Consider the following 21,039-nt stretch of genomic DNA (forward strand, 5'->3'; position numbering starts at 1 on the left):
TCTTGCTCCAAATTTTTGTGAATCAATTATTTTTTATCTTTTTCTCTTATATATGTTTACTGTAGACAAATTACATCTTGTTTTAATTTTTTCAAAGAATGAAATAACCTTTTTTTCTCTTTTGCGGGGCATTAGTCCTGTTTATATTCCATATTAGACACTGAAGATCCATATCTATGTTGTAAATTTTGAAAAGTTGTAGTGCCTAATACTGTAGTCTCTTCCTCTTCTTGTTCTGTTTTTCCTTCTTGTTCTTCTTCTTGTAGCATTTCTTTACCTTTTTCTAATTGTGCTTTCTCCAGATCATCTTTAAACCTCTGATAGAAATCTCTTGCCTTTTGTATAGAATTCAACCTGTACCCCTGTTGATTAAATATCAAAATTAATCCTTCCAGCTTATCCCAGTGGAATGGTTTGTTTAGATTTATCTGTCAAAAAAATATATTCTTTTCTCTTCTGTAGAATTCTAATTGGTTTTTCTTTCAGCAAAATTACATCTGTATTATTGATTTTTAATTTAGTATTAAACTGTCACTGGGAAACCTGACCCCTTGTCTTCTTTCTGACAAAGTGAACAAGTATATCTCTTGGTACTTTTCTTATTTTTGAATATCTTGTATTAATTTTGTACACTTTGTCCGCTTCTGATTCTATATCTTCTTCGTCGCATTACAAAAATTTGGATAGTGACTGTACAACTTTCTGTCTAATATCTTCACCAGGGTCTTCTTGCACTGCTCTCAATCTCAGGCAAAATTCTTTCTCTCTTAATTCTAAAGAGGTCATATTACCCAAGGCCTTTTCCATCTCCTTATTAGTTATTTCTGCTTTATTATCCAAAATTTCTATTTTTTCTTTATTTTGTTTAACTTCTCCAGTTATTTTTTCTATAGCATTCTCCAACTTTCTATCCATATTTTTTCCATATTTATAATTTTCTCTTGCAAACTCTCTTCTAAATTACTCAGCTTTTCTTCAACCCCTTTAACTGATGCTATGATGCTCTTCCCCAGTTCCTGAAGCATTTTATTTTTGTAAAGTCTCTTGATTAATTTCTTTTTCTACCATCATCAACAGAGTCCCCCTGTTCGGGGGGAAATGGGCGGTGATAGAAATTTGAATAATAAATAAATCTTCTGGTTTTCTGTAAACGATTTCCTCCTTGTTGTAGTTGTTTCTATAGCTTTTGCTGCCTTCTAGTAGCCAATTTTTTAAAAAAAATGTTTTATTTTTTTTAAATATTAAAAAATTCGTAATCCAAAAGAGAGAGAGGTGAAGAAAGGAAAAAATAAAAATAAATAAAATAGAAAATAGAAAAAAAGAAACTCCTAATTAGTAGCTCTTTATTCTCCTCTTGACTTTGTTTATCTACTGTATGTTCTCAGGATCTTTACTTTCTGTTTCCGTTTCTGGATTGTATCTTTGTTCTCAAGTACCAAATTAATAAAACTCAGAATTTCACTGTTGCCTTATCCCATTTTTAATTTTCTTAGTACAAACTCCAGGCCAGCTTTTTGCTTTTAAATCCTTTTATTTTCTCTGTCTCTTTACTTTAATTCAATATAATCTTTTCCCCCAAAATATGCTTAAGAAAGTAGACTTGGCGACCCCAATGTCCGTCAGTGGTCTCCCCCTGAGGTTTTGAGCTTGCTGTTGTCTTCTGTGGCTCTTGACTGCCTACTTGGGAGTGGCTGACAAGATCCCTTCGGCCCTTGCCAGACTTCTCTCCAGGAGTAGCCCTCCGAAGCACAGATGGACGATTTCACGGCTTCCTCCTTCTCCAGGGAAACTCCGTTGGCTTGGGCCATTGCCTGGCTCTTGGTGGTCACCTCAGCATTGTCTCTGCCGGTTAGCAGACGGGTGTTAGTCCACCATTCTTCTACCTGGAGGTCAATGCCTTGCCTGACATTCATAGCTGTCAGAGTAGATGGGACAGTGCAGTTTCACACGATCAGTTGTAGCAGAAGCCTGAAAGAAAATACATGCCCTGGTTAGATGCTGAGACTAGCCATTATGAAAAATATTTTTCATTTACTTAAGGTATTCAATACTTAAGGTTTTATATGACTTCCTTTTGATTGTGCTCTGCTTATGTCAGCCCCGCTGGGTAAGCGAGGCCAGGAAACCAACTCCACAGGAAGGCTAAAACTACTTTTATGGAGATCAGCTGTAATAAAGAATGTTGCGAGTCTGATTGTCCTGTAGCTACTCCTTCTTCTTATAGTTCAGTGAATTAGGGAGGCTTCTGCCTGAGCTGCTTCTGAATGTGATCTTGTTCTGGACTTAAAAAATGCTTCAGCCTAGGCGGCAGGTCCTGCGTACTTCCATCAGAATAATCTTCTTTCCTCTCTGTAACTTGAGTGAACTGTGTCTTTCCATGGAGAGCCATCTCTGCATACTGGAGACTTAACCCAGTAATTTCTCTTGGAAGATGGACACCCTCTCCTCTCATCTGCAATTAGCATGTGCAAGGGTCTATACAGTTGTACCTTTACAAACAGGGATTCTTATTATGGACAAACCACCTTGGAGCATTACCCAGGGACTGGAGTTGTAGACATTCATCCTTACAGAAAACCCAGTGAAATAGAAGTATCAAGTTATTTAGCTGATCTGTTGCTCCTGCCAACTATAGTCCCTTGAGCTAGTGGTTGCTAGCCACAAGGCATCTGAAAACTCCAGGGAGAAGATCAGCAGCAGCAGAGAAGTAAGAACTGACATATGATGTCATATTCCTCATCATGGGTCTTGAGGGTTGTGCTCCTTGATAGTTGAAAGGGTGATGATTATAAAAGTGTGGTGATTATAAAGTAATGTACTAAGAAGCTGCATGTGTGGGAAGTAAAAAGGTAAACACTCCCTTGATTTGAGATGAACTCCTAGTTTTCATAGTCTCAGTATGGAATTGGTTTGTTCTTGCCATCTTCTGTGAGTTTTTTCAACTTCCCAATCTAGTCTACAGCCTTGGTCTATCAATCAAGTGTTGTCCAGATTGGATCTTGCTTAGCATTTTGTTTTTAATCAGATGGTGTTGACTAGGCCCTTCCACCTGCGTTGGATATTTGTGACAGATTTAGTTATGTTTTCAAAGGAACTGTGTGCAGATTTTCATAGAAATCTGGTGGCAATATTGCGTGAAAGAAAAATAAGTGACTAATCATTCTCCTTGAATAGCTGGAAGACAAGACACAATATCTGAACAAGATGGAAGTATTGCCATGCTCAGGGGAGCCCCAAGATTGGTAGAGAGTAAAGATTATGACCTTGATGGAGAGAGGGAAGTCTTGTTACCAAAGCGACAAAAAGGGAAACATTGCTTGAGTCCAACAATGGGGGAAGATTACAAAAATATCTCAGACAGACACTCCCAAGAAAGTCCTTAGTCTGAAACCCTGGAAAGCTACTGTCAATTATGGTAAATCAGAACTGCCAACTTTGGACTGAGGACCACACCTGACCTTCGAAGGGCGTGCTGGGAAACACACTTCCCACAGCATCTGGTAACCACCGTGGGAAGAAAATGCTGCATTTAATAGACCTGTGGTCTGAACTAGCAGGACTCAGGTTCTTATCGTTTGACTGTCCTTTTGCAGATACTTGGTACTATAAATGTTATCAGAGCAAAGTTATCTGTTTTACTCTTCCCTCGAGATTTACATGATTAATTTTGACACTTCTCTATTTAGTTACAAAGGCATTTTTTAATTTGGATGGAGTTGGCTCAAATCACTTCTTTTGAAACAACTTCCTTGGAAGTTTCCCTTTTTAATTTTTTCCCCTCTTTTCCAAGTTTCACATAAAATTTAGATATTCTACATTTATGATATGTGGCACAGTTGCAAGTGCAGTGGAAAGAATGTCTTCATCTTGGCAAATCTTCTGCGGCTTTCCTGCAACAAAGAAAGCCAACTGGGAGATTGGCAACAGAAGTCTAGTTAAAGAGCAACAACAAACTATTCTGAGGATTCTCGGGGGATTCATCAGCCTGCTGTTTTCAGGCAGGGCATTATGAGGGCTGTCCATTTTCAGTAACTCTGCTCAAAAACAATGAAAAGCCTTCCTTCCTTCTTTCCTTCCTTCCTTCCTTCCTTCCTTCCTTCCTTCCTTCCTTCCTCCCTCCCTCCCTCCCTCCCTCCCTCCCTCATATTAAATTCATGTTACTTTAATAGCTCTTCTATGATGCCTCTCTCTCAAGCAAACTTAGGTGCCTTGTTTACTATGAATGATGAAAAGTAATGGCATAGATGCAAATGGAAGTATTTTTCATAAATGAATGTTGTTTGCATAGGAGGGAAGGTATTATAGCAGGAACAGAAATACACTGTTATTCTAGGAAAGATATGGATAGGTGAGCAGAGTGCCGAAGTTTAATTATTCAACCTTTGAAAAATATTTACTGTACTTTTAAAATAAATGTTTCTTATTCACATGATATTGGTGGTAAATAAAAAAAGAAGTTTAGAAAATTGGCAGCCTGGTTTTCCGAAATAAAAGTACATCTTGATTAAGCAAGTAACTGTTTTCCCAAATCCATTTATACTTTTCTACAGTGTGTGTCTCTAACTTTATGGACTAGAATCTTGTGTTTTAAATTAAGCAAGTTAATCTGAGTTCATAAAGGTTCACCTCCATACTGTGTGGAAGGTCCAAATACCTTTCAGCTTTGTTGGGCTCCTGAGTTCATAACTGTTGAGTTCACACTTTAACCAGGGCAGGAAGGAGAAGTCTGATGTAGTTTGCAACGTTATCTTGAGCTTCTCCTAGAGTGATTGCTACCATGGGAGCCACAGCCCGTATTTAGCGAGCTGTGTACTATCCACAGCCAACAACAGCTGTCACACCTATTGTTGGAATTTCTACTTGAAATAGGAAACAGTAGAGCCTTGTCTGTTCTGGTGCTTTTCATGCTTGCTTGCAGTTCTGGGAGTTGAAGTCATCACGTGTGGAAAACGGCGGGTTGTAGAAAGTTGAGTGATTGTCTTTGAATAATGGGTGCGAGATGGGGTCGAGAGGGGGGAGAAATAGCACAGGAAGGACCGTTGCTTCAATATGGTAGATTTCATGGAAGTATCTAGCTAACTGTTGTTGGATACAGGATACTAGGTTTCTTAGATTTTTGTCCTGATACAGCAGGGATCCTTTTATGTTCTTAACTTAGCTTTAGCCTAGTTTTAATTTCAATTAAAGCAAACATTACTTGTCAAAGTAATACTTCAGCAAACATTACTTGTAAAATCATAATCTCTTTTCTTCTTACCCCTCCTGCATTTAGATGAGAAGACATTCCTTTTGAAAACCAGAGAAATAGAAGCCCAAATCCCCTTTGGAGTCCGTTTCATGTAGCACTTTTACTCTGTAGGAATGGCACTTCTAGTCACACTTTCAATGATTGGAGTAGGCACTGGTTTTGAGAGTGTTATTACATAGCCCAAAGCGACTCATATGAACCAACAGCGGTAGAGGTAGGTGTGGACTAATAAGGACCACTTCACTGAAGCACTGTAGGTTCCTAGAGTGTCATGCCTGATTTATAATCTCTTATCTCCCTTAACAACATCCATCTTTAGAGCCTAGATTCAAGAGGAAATTAAGCTCCAAAGAATGAATCCAGTGCTTTTACTCGCTAGGGAAGAGAAGTTTCTGACCCAGTCAGTGAGGTTCTTTGAAGCATTCAGTATGTGGTGGCTGACTGCATGACAGTTCCATGCGAGAAGCTCTGACATGAAAGTTCACATACGTAGCATTAATTTTATGTAAATGACTTATCAACTGTTGCTTAATCTCATCTAAAGATGTCAACGAATTTTACTATAATTCCTATCTGGAAGAGAATTTGGGTTTTTCTACCACCAAAGATCTGTGGTGGGACAAATGGTATTTGCCATCTGAAATTCAGCTAGTGTTTGTCCTTCCCCAGGGGAAAAAAAGGCTAGCAAAAATAAACAGGATGGCCAGAACTCTTGCCTTTCTCTTTCTTTTCAAAAGAAAAATGCCCTGAAGCATGGGATTCTTCACAGACATTGATTTTCCTTTGTAGCATTTCCTAAATTGACCGTATAATTATGCAATATTTCATGGTCACATGGTCAGCCGAAGAAGTGTTGCATTAAAACATCAGTATTTGAGGAGAACCTTGCACTGCTTTGAACCTGCTCGGGGAGGTGGATGTTGCTGTGAAAAGAAAGGGGAACCACTATGTACATTTTCAAAAGTAGGTAAAATCATCTTTGCTTCTAAACAGACCTGCAAATTTTATGTCCAAATATTTTAATTAAAAATTTGGACTTAAATTTGCTGGAAGAGTTATCTGTCTTTTAAAGCAGGGAATAAAAGAATCTATTTTATTTGCAGTGATCTGCGTATCTCTCATCTGATTTTAACTGTTCCCTAGAAATTATAAACTATCCATCTAGCCTAGGAGATTATTAGTTGTGTTTTAGACAGTAGAAAGAGAGATGCTTAGTTATACATGGTAATGATGAATAAGAACCAACTTTTGTTTTTTTGTCATTGATATTTTGACAAAATTCACAGGTAGCAAAGTGTTCTAGAATTCTGCATCAACTTCCTGGCTAACACGTGGCCCTTACCCTTGGCATATCCATCTCCATTTTAATGTCCCTCATGGTTGGAAGAAACCATGGAACTTACCTGAAAAGTTGAAAAGACCTCTATATTATTTTGAAAAATGTTATGTCAATGACACCCAAGCCTGTGGGTTACCATACTCCTTGCTTCCTTGCTTCCTTGCTTCCTTGCTTCCTTGCTTCCTTGCTTCCTTGCTTCCTTGCTTCCTTGCTTCCTTGCTTCCTTCCTTCCTTCCTTCCTTCCTTCCTTCCTCTGTCTGTCTAATTTGTCCCCGCCCATCTCCTCCCATCGGGGGACTCTGGGAGGTTTACAACGATCGATTAAAAACAACAATAATAAAATATACAGTATAAAAATACGATGATAAATAATATAAATAAAAGAAGAGATAAAAAGTCCAAGTGGCGAAAGAATCTAAAACAGTCCAAGTGTGGGAGGAGTGGTCTATAGCAACCATCCCCATGTAGATCTATTCCCCTCTCCACCCCAAGCGAGGCGGCAGAACCAGGTCTTCAGACTCCTCTGAAAGGCCAGGAGTGATGGGGCCAATCTCACCTCCGGGGGCAGCATGTTCCACAGGGCAGGAGCTACTGCAGAGGAGGCCCGCTTCCTGGACCCCGCCAGATGGAATTCTCTTACAGACGGGGTCCGCAGCATGCCCGCTCTGCACGATCAGGTGGGATGGGCTGATGTAATGGGGAAGAGGTGGTCCCTCAGGTAACCTGGCCCCATGCCATGTAGGGCTTTAAAGGTAATAACCAACACTTTGAATTGGACCCGGAAGCAAACTGGTACCCAACGCAGCTCACAAAGCAGCGGTGTTACATGTGCCCTTCTGGGGGCACCAAAAACAGCTCGCACGGCTGCATTCTGGACCAGCTGAAGCTTCCGGATACTTTTCAAGGGTAGCCCCATGTAGAGTGCATTGCAATAGTCTATGTGAGAGATAACAAGGGTGTGAGTGACTGTTCGAAAGGCCTCCCGATCCAGGAAGGGGTGTAACTGTGCACAGCATGTAGCTGCACAAAGGCTCTCCTGGCCACGGCTGCCACCTGCTCTTTGAGCAGGAGCCCTGAGTCCAGGAGGACCCCCAAGTTCCGCACTGGGTCTGTCTGGGGCAGTGCAACCCCATCCAGAACCAGAGATGTTAATGTCCCGGATACGGAAGAACCATTAACCCACAGCTACTCGGTCTTACCAGGGTTCAGTTGAAGCCTGTTGTTCCCCATCCAGGCCCCCAGACACTCGGAGAGAGCAGTCATGGCATCACTTACTTCACCCGGGATGGAGATATACAATTGAGTATCATCAGCATACTGATGAAACCTCATCCCATGGTGACGGATGATCTCGCCCAGCGGTGTCATGTAGATGTTAAAAAGGAGAGGGGAGAGTACTGATCCCTGCGGCACCCCACAAAGAAGGGGCTGTGGGGCCGATCTCTCCTCCCCTATCACCACCGATTGGGACTGGCCCTAGAGGAAGGAGGTGAACCAGCGTAAAACTACGCTACCCACCCCCAACTCCCTGAGCCGCCCCAAAAGGATACCATGGTCGATGGTATCGAAAGCCGCTGAGAGATCAAGGAGAGTGAGGATGGATGCACTGCCTCCATCCCGCTCCCTCCAGAGATCATCCATAAGTGCGACCAATGCCGTTTCTGTCCCATAACCGGGCCTGAAACCTGACTGAAAGGGGTCTAGATAATCTGTTTCCTCCAGGACCCTTTGGAGCTGCAAAGCCACCACTTTCTCAACCACCTTCCCCAAAAAGGAGAAGTGAGAGACTGGACGAAAATTGTCCAGAACGGTAGGGTCCAGCAATGGCTTCTTGAGGAGGGGGTGCACCAATGCCTCTTTAAAGGTACCCAGGAACACCCCCTGTCCCAAGGATGTATTAACCATCGCATGGACCCAACCACATGTCACCTCCTGGGCTGCTTTTACTAGCCAGGAAGGGCAGGGGTCTAGCTGGCATGTGGTGGCATTTACTGTCTGTAGGATCCTGTCCACTTCCTCAGGTCCAACAGGATCAAACTGCTCCCAGATAACTGGGTAAGCCCATTCCCCTGGTATCCCTCCAGACCAAGCCTCATGCCTGGAGTCTAACTTGGAGCAGATCTGAGCGATTTTGTCCTGGAGATGCTCAGCAAATTCCTCTGCATGGCCCTGTAGGTGGGTCGCTAAGCCCACCTTCCCCAAAAGGGATTGAGTGATTTTAAACAGGGCTGTCAGGCGGCATTCTGCAGATGCAATAAGAGCGGAGAAGTATTGACGTTTCGCTGCTTTTATCGCCACAAGGTAGGCCTTAATAGCAGCTCTTACCTGTGTTCAGTCAAATTCAGTCTTTGTCTTCCTCCAGCGGCACTCTAGGCATCTCTTAATCCTCTTCAGAACCCTCAACTCCTCTGTAAACCATGGGGAATGCCAGGTTCTATGGGACAAGAGAGGCCACACAGGCGTGATCCTGTCCAAGGCCCCAGCCGCCTCTCTATTCCAAGCAGCAGCCAGGGCCTCTGCTGGACCGTGCAGCAGATCACCGGGTATAACCCCCAGCTCCCTCTGAAACCCTGCTGGGTCCATCAGTTGCCGGGGGCGGACCAATCTAATGGGTCCTGCCTCCCTGCGGAGGGGGGTGGCATAAGAGAATCTCAGGGCCACCAGGGCGTGGTCTGACCATGACAGTGGGACAGCTGTAACTCTCCCCTCAGATCACATTGCCACTGCTCCGACAAGAAAAACCCAGTCCGGGGTGAGGCCACTGTCTCGAGTCGGGTCCTGAATTATCTGGGACAGGCCCATGGCTGCCATGGTAGCCTTGAACTCCCGAGCCACCTCTGAGGCACGCCCCAGGGATGGCAGGTTGAAGTCCCCCAGAACCATGAGCCTGGGGAACTCCACCGCCAGCCCCGAGACGGCCTTGAGCAGCTCAGGCAGGGAGGCTGCCACGCAGCAGGGATGTCATGAGCACTGATGTGCAGGAGGGGGCCCCTATCCAGGGGGGAAAACACATGCATAGTAGAGAGAATTTGAGCAGAGAGGATTTCAAAGAGACACAGAACAGACCTACCTTGACTTTTGGGGTTTATCTGTATGGGTTTTCTCACGCTTCTTCAGTTTGGTAGGATTTTCTGTCTACCGTAGCAGTAATAAAACACTAGAGACTTATTCCTCGTCTCGGCGTGGTTCCTGCTTATCAGGACAAGGGAGGCTGGAACAGCAGCAACACTCCCAACTGTTCTCGGGAACCCAACTTGAAAAACAGGGTCTCACAACTGGCCACTCGCGGAGCAGCGCCCCTGAAGGCCACAAGAGACTCTCGGATGACAACAGCCACCCCTCCTCCCCTGCTCTGGGATCTTGGCTGGTGCCATACCGTAATCCCAGCTGGGCACATTTCCGAAAGGGGCACCCCCCCTTCCAGGCCCAGCCCGGTCTCGGTAATACATGCCAGGGCTGCCCCCTCCTCAGTGATCAAGTCACATATGAGGGGGGCCTTGTTATTAACTGACCTGGCATTAAAAAGCAGCAGCTGGGGACCAGGGCCTCTGTGGGTCTCTGACCAGGGCCTGGGTCTGAGCACAGAGGGCTGGAACACACCACCGGTAGCAAACACCAGGGGCATCTTCCCTGAAGATGGCCCGCCCTCCAGCTCCCGCCATACCATCCCCTACCCGTCAGCACCTCAATGATGTGCCCTGCACTACAGCCCCCAGTGACTCCTGATCCATTAGCCCCCACTCCTGGACCTCGGGAATCTCTGGCTCTAAGTAGGGCTCCCTCCTTGCATTCATACATCTTTACAGTCAATCTCATATCAATTATATGATAATTTCTTTATTTTGATGCAGAATCCCTCTGATGGGCCAGATGAGCTATTTTCTCTGAATAGTAATTGCAGTTGTGATAATAACTGAAACAAAACATCATGGTTTTTGAGCCATGGTCTACCGGATGCTACCAAGTCAATCCTTTGGTTTTTTTTCTCTTCAGTCCCTTTCAGTCCCAATTCTAAAGCTCAGCAAGCAAAGCAACATCATCCCTGATAGCCCAAATTTCTCCCTGCCACCCTCCTCTGCCCTTCATATTGTCCGCCTCAAGGATCTGTAACGTTGATTTGCCTGTGACTTGAATAAAATTACACAAGGAAATGGCCATTGCTGTTAACAGGGATGAAATGTTGTTTCAAGGCAAAAGTGAGCACTTCATTAGCAGAAGCATTCTTGCATTTTGTCGGTGGCTGTTGCTATTGAAAGTAAACACCGCAGCTGGATAAGTCACCCCAGCTGGGTAAGCTGGTGTTGTGTACAGAGCTCTTAAACTACAATAGCTTTTTGAAGTGCCAGCCCCTGAGGGGAAGAGAAGGAATAGTGTGAAATTGTAAGTCTAAATTTTACTGATTCCCATGCCCTCGGGGCAGTGAATTTACCAAGGATTAAGAGCACATACCCACCCCTCCAAAAAACTACCCTGAACCCATGCATGCCAATATTATTACAAATAACCCCTTTTCAAATATGCATCAGTCTATTCTAGCCTTCCCAAATCTGATGCCCTACAAATATTTTGGACTACAACCCAATCATTCTCCACCCAGCATGGCAGTGGTTATTCCTGTTGGCTGAGTATGGCAATTTCAGGCCAACACATTTGGAGGACACAAAATTCGGAAACACTGGAGGAGATTAATATATCATTGGGCTCCTGATTTCTTACCATTTGTTTTTATTTTCCTGGTTTTTAGAATATTAATTTTTTAAAAAAAGGTTCACACAGGAGGACTGCATTTCCAAACCAAAAGCATAAACGATAAAAGCCCGAAGTTAGTTTCCTTGTGACAATGTTTAACAGATTAACAAATATTTAAAGAAATATTTACATATATATAGTTCTGCAATCACAGGTCTGCAAACATTGCCTCTGATACTGGAATCAGGCACTACTGGAAAGACAGAACCAAGAGAGCTAATGAATCTTGTAAGCATTAGTAGCTATTAGCCTCACATTCAGCTGATTTTATCAACAAAGAACAGATATTTATATCATCATCATCATCATCCAGCAGTGTAACCTGAACACTGAGAAAAAGCAAAGAAGACAGAGCTCACCATATTATGGTTTTAGAGAGTACTAAGCACTGATACTTCAGCAAAGGATCGTTACCTTGTCATGGTGCTGGAGCGTGAGCACCTCAATGATGCCATGAGCTAAACCGTGAAGGGCCACCCAAGACGGGAAGGTCATGACAGAGAGGTCAGACTAAATGCGATCCCTGGGGAAGGTAATGGCAACCCACCCCGGTATTCTTGCCGTGAAAACTAAATGGATCAGTACAACCAGAGATATGTCGGTATACCATCGGAAGATGAGACCCCCAGGTCGGAAGATGGTCAAAATGCTACTGGGGAGGAACAGAGGATGAGTTCAACTAGCCCGACGTGATGAGGCAGCTAGCTCAAAGCCGAAAGGACGGCTAGCGGCCGACGGTGCTGGTGGTGAACGGCGAATCCGATGTTCTAAGGATCAACACACCATTGGAACCTGGAATGTAAGAACTATGAGCCAGGGCAAACTGGATGTGGTTATTGGTGAGATGTCAAGATTAAAGATAGACATTTTGGGCATCAGTGAACTGAAATGGACTGGAATGGGCCACTTCACATCAAATGACCACCAGATCTACTACTGTGGACAAGAGGACCACAGAAGAAATGGAGTAGCCTTCATAATTAATAGTAAAGTGGCGAAAGCAGTGCTTGGACACAATCCAAAAAACGATAGAATGATCTCAATTCGAATTCAGGGCAAGCCATCTAACATCACAGTGATCCAAATATACGTTGCAACCACAGATGCTGAAGAAGCTGAAGTAGAGCAGTTCTATGAGGATCTGCAGCACCTACTGGACAACACGCCTAAAAGAGATGTTATTTTCATCACGGGAGACTGGAATGCTAAGGTGGGCAGTCAAATGACACCTGGAATTACAGGTAAGCATGGCCTGGGAGAACAAAATGAAGCAGGACATAGGCTGATAGAATTTTGCCAAGTCAACTCACTCTGCATAACAAACACTCTCTTCCAACAACCTAAGAGACGGCTTTATACATGGACTTCACCAGATGGACAACACAAAATCAGATTGACTACATCCTTTGCAGCCAAAGGTGGCGGATATCTATACAGTCGGTAAAAACAAGACCTGGAGCTGACTGTAGTTCCAATCACGAACTTCTTCTTGCACAATTTAGGATCAGACTGAAGAGATTAGGGAAGACCCACAGATCAGCTAGATATGAGCTCACTAATATTCCTAAGGAATATGCAGTGGAGGTGAAGAATCGATTTAAGGGACTGGACTTAGTAGATAGGGTCCCGGAAGAACTATGGACGGAAGTTTGCAACATTGTTCAGGAGGCGGCAACAAAATACATCCCAAAGAAAGAGAAAACCAAGAAGGCAAAATGGCTGTCTGCTGAGACACTAGAAGTAGCCCAAGAAAGAAGGAAAGCCAAAGGCAACAGTGATAGGGGGAGATATGCCCAATTAAATGCAAAATTCCAGAGGTTAGCCAGAAGAGATAAGGAATTATTTTTAAACAAGCAATGCGCAGAAGTGGAAGAAGACAGTAGAATAGGAAGGACAAGAGACCTCTTCCAGAAAATTAGAAACATTGGAGGTAAATTCCAGGCCAAAATGGGTATGATCAAAAACAAAGATGGCAAGGACCTAACAGAAGAAGAAGAGATCAAGAAAAGGTGGCAAGAATATACAGAAGACCTGTATAGGAAGGATAACAATATCGGGGATAGCTTTGACGGTGTGGTCAGTGAGCTAGAGCCAGACATCCTGAAGAGTGAGGTTGAATGGGCCTTAAGAAGCATTGCTAATAACAAGGCAGCAGGAGACGACGGCATCCCAGCTGAACTGTTCAAAATCTTGCAAGATGATGCTGTCAAGGTAATGCATGCTATATGCCAGCACATTTGGAAAACACAAGAATGGCCATCAGATTGGAAAAAATCAACTTATATCCCCATACCAAAAAAGGGAAACACTAAAGAATGTTCAAACTATCGAACAGTGGCACTCATTTCACATGCCAGTAAGGTAATGCTCAAGGTCCTGCAAGGTAGACTTCAGCAATTCATGGAGCGAGAATTGCCAGATGTACAAGCTGGGTTTAGAAAAGGCAGAGGAACTAGGGACCAAATTGCCAATATCCGCTGGATAATGGAAAAAGCCAGGGAGTTTCAGAAAAACATCTATTTCTGTTTTATTGACTATTCTAAAGCCTTTGACTGTGTGGACCATAACAAATTGTGGCAAGTTCTTAGCGGTATGGGGATACCAAGTCATCTTGTCTGCCTCCTGAAGAATCTGTATAACGACCAAGTAGCAACAATAAGAACAGACCACGGAACAACGGACTGGTTTAAGATTGGGAAAGGAGTACGGCAGGGCTGTATACTCTCACCCTACCTATTCAACTTGTACACAGAACACATCATGTGACATGCTGGGCTTGAGGACTCCAAGGCCGGAGTTAAAATCGCTGGAGGAAACATTAACAATCTCAGATACGCAGACGATACCACTTTGATGGCTGAAAGCGAAGAGGAACTGAGGAGCCTTATGATGAAGGTGAAAGAAGGAAGTGCAAAAGCTGGCTTGCAGCTAAACCTCAAAAAAACCAAGATTATGGCAACCAGCTTGATTGATAACTGGCAAATAGAGGGAGAAAATGTAGAAGCAGTGAAAGACTTTGTCTTTCTAGGTGCAAAGATTACTGCAGATGCTGACTGCAGTCAGGAAATCAGAAGACGCTTGATCCTTGGGAGAGAGCAATGACAAATCTCGATAAAATAGTCAAGAGCAGAGACCTCACACTGACAACAAAGGTCCGCATAGTTAAAGCAATGGTGTTCCCCGTAGTAACATATGGCTGCGAGAGCTGGACCATAAGGAAGGCTGAGAGAAGGAAGATCGATGCTTTTGAACTGCGGTGTTGGAGGAAAATTCTGAGAGTGCCTTGGACTGCAAGAAGATCAAACCAGTCCATGCTCCAGGAAATAAAGCCAGACTGCTCACTTGAAGGAATGATATTAAAGGCAAAACCGAAATACTTTGGCTACATAATGAGAAGACAGGACACCCTGCAGAAGATGCTGATGCTAGGGAGAGTGGAGGGCAAAAGGAAGAGGGGCCGACCAAGGGCAAGGTGGATGGATGATATTCTAGAGGTGACGGACTCATCCCTGGGGGAGCTGGGGGTGTTGATGACCGACAGGAAGCTCTGGCGTGGGCTGGTCCATGAAGTCACGAAGAGTCGGAAGCGACTAAACCAATAAACAAACAAAGGACTGATAATCAGTCCAATAAAAGCTGATTGTTCCCTCGATGTGGTGGTGAGCAAGCAGAAACTCATCTACTTTGTCTGAGAAATAACTATTATGCTTCGTTAGGTTGAGGGAAATAAAAGGAGGAAAGGAAAATGAATAGGTAGTTGGAGAAAATCAAAGAGACCATATTTGCCCATTATCACCAGGAGTCAAACCTAACTAGATGGCAGCTTACTTCTCCTCACTCCTTTTACTACTACTGCTATTACTGTTTTTATTATCCACTCAACTATAGAGTTGCCTATAGGGTCATTATCTTGAACTGTGTTTTTCCTCATAGTTCTTCAGCCATTTCCCCACTAATTGGTAACAGAGGTGCAAAGCACACATTTTAGGAAAAATCCCTTTCTGAAGCCTGGGGCAGCTGCTGCCAATCAATATAACCAAGAAAAGCAAACTACCTCTCCAGATGTTGCTGAACTACAACTTTCAGCATTCTCTACCATTGACGATGTTTCATAGGGATGCTGGGATTTGTAGTTCGGCAGCTTTGGAGTGCCACTGTTGCCTGCTCCTGATACACAATACTTAGCTAGCAAGATCCTAAAATAACTCTGCATGATGCAGGAGAAGATTGCTGCTGACAGGATCAGAGCCAAAAAGAAATGTGGGCATCTATTCTTTCTCTAATACTTCCTTTCCCTCCCCTTCTTTCCTATCTTCTGTCTCCCAAGAAGCAGGCTGCAGAAAATGGGCAGGGACTTGTTACCAGGGTCCTAAGCTGCTCTCTTGTGGAAAATGTTTGGAATTAGGCTGAAGGTGGTGGTCATGGGCAGTGGGAGTACTTGTGCCCTTGTTTACCCCTGGTCTAAGGCAAATCTCTTAAGTTTCTAATGGTTTATCACTTCCCAATAATGTTTAGCTTTTATTTTAGCAAATTTCAAAAGATGAACTTTATATAAGAGTACATTAGCCACCAGTATGTAAGTAATTAAAATTATATTAAGTCAAATTTCATTTTGTCCTGGCCTTCCTTCCTTCCTTGTCCTGTCTTTACCTACTCTGCTATATTCTTTATACCTCCAAAATTCTGAATTTGGGTACATGTGGCATGTTTCTATGGCTGTTCATGTGCCAGAGCATAGATTCTTTAGAGTAAATCTTGGTAAGTTTTTTTTTCCTCCTATGTCCTTCAAATTAGTGAAAGTTTGCTCTCTTCTGATTGGTAAAAGTAAAGGTAAAGATTTCCCTTGACATTAAGTCCAGTCATGTCCAACTCCAGGGGGCGGTGCTCATCTCCGTTTCAAAGCCGAAGAGCCGGCGTTTGTCCGAGACACTTCCGTGGTCATGTGGCTGGCATGACTAAACGGAACGCCGTTACCTGCCCACCGAAGCAGTACCTATTAATCTACTCACATTTGCATGTTTTTGAACTGCTAGGTTGGCAGGAGCTGGGACAAGCAACGGGAGCTCACCCCGTCACACTGATTCAAACTGCCGACCTTCCGATCGGCAAGCTCAGCAGCTCAGCGGTTTAACCTGCAGCGTAGGAAGAGCTATAATTCACATAAGACATTTCCCTTTGCATTGGCAATGTAGAAAAAAAGAAATAAATTTGTTGTCTAAAATGTGGTTAGGTATAACAGGACTGACACATCCCTTTTCATTATTTTACTATTAGTATGTTTTATGCACTGCAGACTTTTGTAACTGGGCTTTTATGTTTTAATTTCCATTTGTGTATTGCACATTGTTTGGTTTCTCTGCTGACTCATGGCTGATGGGCCCAAGCAAATTAGTGACATTGGCTGACCAAGGAACTTGAGAGGGATTGCATCAGCCCCTTCCTCAGTCTTGTCCCCACTGAACATTGGCCTACATGCAGAGCCAAAATAATGACTTAGCATAAAGGAAATTTCCTGACAGATCAACTGTCTGCTTCTTTTTATAAGATATCGATGCCTCTCCATTTTGTAGACAAGAAACTACATAAGCACTTGCTGCTGTGGTTGTCCTGACTAAGCAAAGACCACACCGAGACGAGGAGGAAGTCTCTAGTGTTTTATTACTACTATTGTAGACAGAAAATCCTACCAAACTGAAGAAGCGTGGGAAAACCCAGACAGATAAACCCCAAAACTCAAGGCGGGTCTTTTCTGGGTTTCTTTGAATGACAGCTCAAATTCTCTCTACTACTCATGCGTTTTCCCCCCTGGATAGGGGCCCCCTCCTGCTCACCATCAGTACTCATGACAGTGGTTCTCCTTTGAGTAGTACCTCTGAGAGTAGTACCTCCACACTTCGAAAATGGGCCATAACTCAATGGTGGAATCTGTGTTTGATCATACAAAATTCCAGGTTCGGTTCTCAGTATCTCCACTGAAACAAACTTCAAGTAGAACAATGCTTGTCTGAATATATGGAGAGCCATTCAAACCAATGTGAACCAGACTGGCTTGCTGGACCAATGTTTTGCAACTTCCAGATGTGTGGGCTCCCTGAATCCTCCAGCTAACTTGGCCATTGCAGAGAATTCTGGGAGTCCTCACATCTGGAAGTTGTAAAGGTTGGGAAATACTGAATTAGACCATTTGGTCAAAATAATGTTATTTTACTAATAGGACTTCTGAGTATACATGGTGTGTTGTCATAAGGCTGCTTTCTGTATCCTTGTGCATATTCTTATAGCTTTTAGAAGCCATACATAAGAATATTCTGCTTTAATTTATTAAACTTTTAATAACTTGCTTGCTATGCCGTATATGTGCATAAGGTATGCATCTATTTCTATACTCTTGTTCATTATAAGAGTATAAGACCATTGTGATCAAACAACATACACATTGGATCAGCAAGTTTTTAAAGATGGAATTTAATTTAAAATAGTTTTAAAAGCTGGGGTGGGGAGCGGGAATCATTTGCCTAATTCTGAAAAGATAACAATATAGGCATCTAGCAAGTCTTGTGGAAGGAATTCCACAGTGGCAAATGTTCTTTCTCCAGTCGTTACCCATTCAATCTCTGTCAGGGGGCACAAAATAACAGCACTGGCAGATTGATGGGCAGGTTGACTTCTTTCAACAGGAGTGAGACTTATTAAGAACAAATTATTGCAGCTTACTCTTGTGAGCTGCATGTTTCTAAGATGTCTTTAGAAGAGGAATTCACACGTCAAGGGGGAACCATAACTAGACCATTCCTGGCTAGCTTGAGCTGGCAATAGATATCTCACTGAAATATTTCCCAGGACAAGATATTTGTATCTCTGTAGCAGATCTAATATTTGCAAACTGAAAACCTGGTTTTAAACCCTAAACAAAGTGAATACCATTTATCAAAACCAGAGGTGGTCTAATTGAATGCAGAAAGAATCTCTGCTTCTTTACCTTGAAACTTTGATAATGGATGAGCTACACTGAATTTTTCTCCAGAACTTTCTAGGCTCTGAATTAGCTCTAAAAAATATTCTCCAAGATACTGTAGCATTAAAAAAAAATTTTTTTTGAATCCTGTAGTTGGATTTATTTTTTTAGATATCATTTAACCTTGCATTTTCAGAACGATAAATTTTCTGTTTAGTGGTAAATCCAATTATGAACTCATCAGGACTGTGACTGTTTACAAAGAATGATTAATCATACAAACCATGTGGAAGAAATAAGCAACTTCTGTGAAAATAATCTTAGCATAAACTACTGGCAGCTTTGTGGGCCAGCTGTGTGAATAATAAAGAATGAAGCAGTTAAAGAGAGAAAAAGAAACATTGTACACCCACATTGTACAAATTATTAATTGTAATCACTGCTGAACTATAATTTGAAAGGTGATTTTTAATCATCCAGGGGAATGGGTACAGCCCACTGAATATTAATAGATATTCTGCTAGTTCTCTGAAATTTGGTATATATGCCTTTGGTAATAGACGTGTATTGAGTTTCATGTATGCAATAAACCTTTGTTCCAAATTTAAGTTTTGGAATCCTTTTGTGATTGTATAACCACGTTAAGTTTAATAAACTCACAGCAAGACTGTTCAGGCAGATAGAAATATGAAGAACTGCTGTCCTCCAGATGTGTTGAGCAACTCATATCAACACAGTCATAATAGCTATAGATGATTGTTGTGCAACAAAACTGGAGAACATCAGACTGCATCAGAGTACCTATAGCTAATAATAGACCTTTTCTCCCAGGGTGATCTTGCTGTCTGTACCTAAACAGGTAGCAGCACTGGGGACAAAAAACTTCTGAGATCTTAAGAAAGGTAGCCCCATTCTCAGGAGGCGGTTCTGATCTCACTTAATCCTGCTGCCATTTCATGTAGGACGGTTTACATTTTCAAGCTTGAATATCAGTTTTTAGGTTGCACATGGTAGCCATTCCCAAAATCTAAAGTAGTTTTTTTTTCCTTGTAGAGTTTATGACATCAGTCTTTTTCTGTGTCAATTTCATAGAAGTTCACTCTAAGACTATTCCCACTTGTTTTTCAAATACACAGAAATTCATATTTATAATATACAAATTTTCTTCTAAGATATGCACTTGATAATTTCTTCTTGAAATAATTTCAACTCCAAAGACCTATTTTAGCATGCTTTTTGAGCTAAGAATATCTATCGAATTTTTTGAAAAAAGCAGAGTTAGCTACATTCCAATCCACAGATTTATCCAGGAATTATACATTTAGTTCATTCATTAAAAAATGTCTAAACAATGTTCTCCATTATCTCTACTCTCTACTAGCACTGAAAACCCATCAGTACATCTACTCTGCTCATTTCCTGCTTATCATTTAGTAAGCTGCTGCTGTCACTTCCTTTAAAACCTTCCCATGATCAAACTTTCACATGAAGAAATCGTGAAGGCTTTGTCATAGCTTTTGTGCACCAGTGTACGAAAAGTAGGCTGAGTGATAGGTACCTAAAAAGGATTCTGCTTGTGGCATAGTATGGAGGTGTTCCTTGCAACCATGGCTATTGTTCAGTCCAAGCAGGAGTGAAGGAAAATGCCCATCTATAAGCAGAAGGGCTGTGTGAATTAGTTGGCAGTCCATGATTCAGGGCAAAGCACAAGGAGGTAGTTAGGAAGTTTATTAAGCTGTTGAACGAAGTTCTCCAGAGGCCTTCATTGAAGGGATGATATTAGCATGTAGGAGTTTGAATTCAGATCTTGAACTTCTAGGTCACTTAATCTAAACAGTTGCTTGAGAGACGTTAGGACCAGCCAAAAGAAACTATTTGACCCTTTCCAGCTGTTTCAATTGTGAAAGAAAAAATAATCTGATGATAGCTTTTCAGTTTCATCCAGTTCATGACTAGCAGGAAGGCTAGCAAGCTATTTTCTCCTGCAGGGCTTCATGTATAATCTTATGCAACTGTCCTCTGCAATACAGTATATTCCTGTAGAACCACAGTTCATCTCTGAGGTCAGTCTTTCAAAGAAGGCAAGATAATTGCCGAAGGAAGTGTATGATGGAACCCAGAGATATAACACATTTGACTAGACAGAACCAGGAGGCAGACAAGCATTATTCATTATGTTTTGCTAAGGGGGTTGCCAAAAGTAGTGGTATTTCAGCGACAAAAAGATGGATGGAAGGTGGAATTCAGAATTTCAGTACCACAAGGAAGCTAGCTGGGTCTTTGTTACGGTATGGATGGACCTCTTATGGGCAGGATGTCTTGCCTTATAGCAAATGATTGGCCTCGATGACCTGTGACTGAAAGGTATTTGGTGGTGGTTCTGTGAATTTAGATAACAAGGGATTTGAAACTTCAGGTTCGCCTGGCTACTTTGAATCTGTGAATTCTGAACCTCTTACCAGTCCTTCCTTTCTTCTCGAAAGATTTTATTGCAAAGGCAAGACAGGCTAAATGCAAAACCTTTTAAATATTCATCAAAGGTACCTAGAATACATTACAAGGAAAAGCCACTGGGCTTCCTGCAACACCTTTTTCTGCAGCTTAGCTCCCAGCCTTCAATTCCTCTGCTTTTACATATCCCAACCAAATATGTTCCTGCTACTTACCATAGCTGGTTCAAAAGGTGTTCTATTCCATCTTGGAATAAGTTCTGCTTCAGCTTTTTGTAAAGAATTCAGGCCTATCAAT

At 42.4% G+C, this 21,039-nt stretch overlaps 1 protein-coding gene across 1 annotated transcript in view; it reads left to right on the forward strand.

Annotated features, from left to right (window-relative positions):
- NFATC2 (nuclear factor of activated T cells 2) overlaps positions 1-21,039 on the forward strand; it is a 148,426-nt gene that overhangs the window by 48,934 nt on the left and 78,453 nt on the right. The window lies entirely within an intron of this gene.

The sequence above is a fragment of the Candoia aspera genome, chromosome 3 (genome assembly GCF_035149785.1).
Source record: "Candoia aspera isolate rCanAsp1 chromosome 3, rCanAsp1.hap2, whole genome shotgun sequence".
In the NCBI taxonomy this organism is placed as follows: domain Eukaryota; kingdom Metazoa; phylum Chordata; class Lepidosauria; order Squamata; family Boidae; genus Candoia; species Candoia aspera.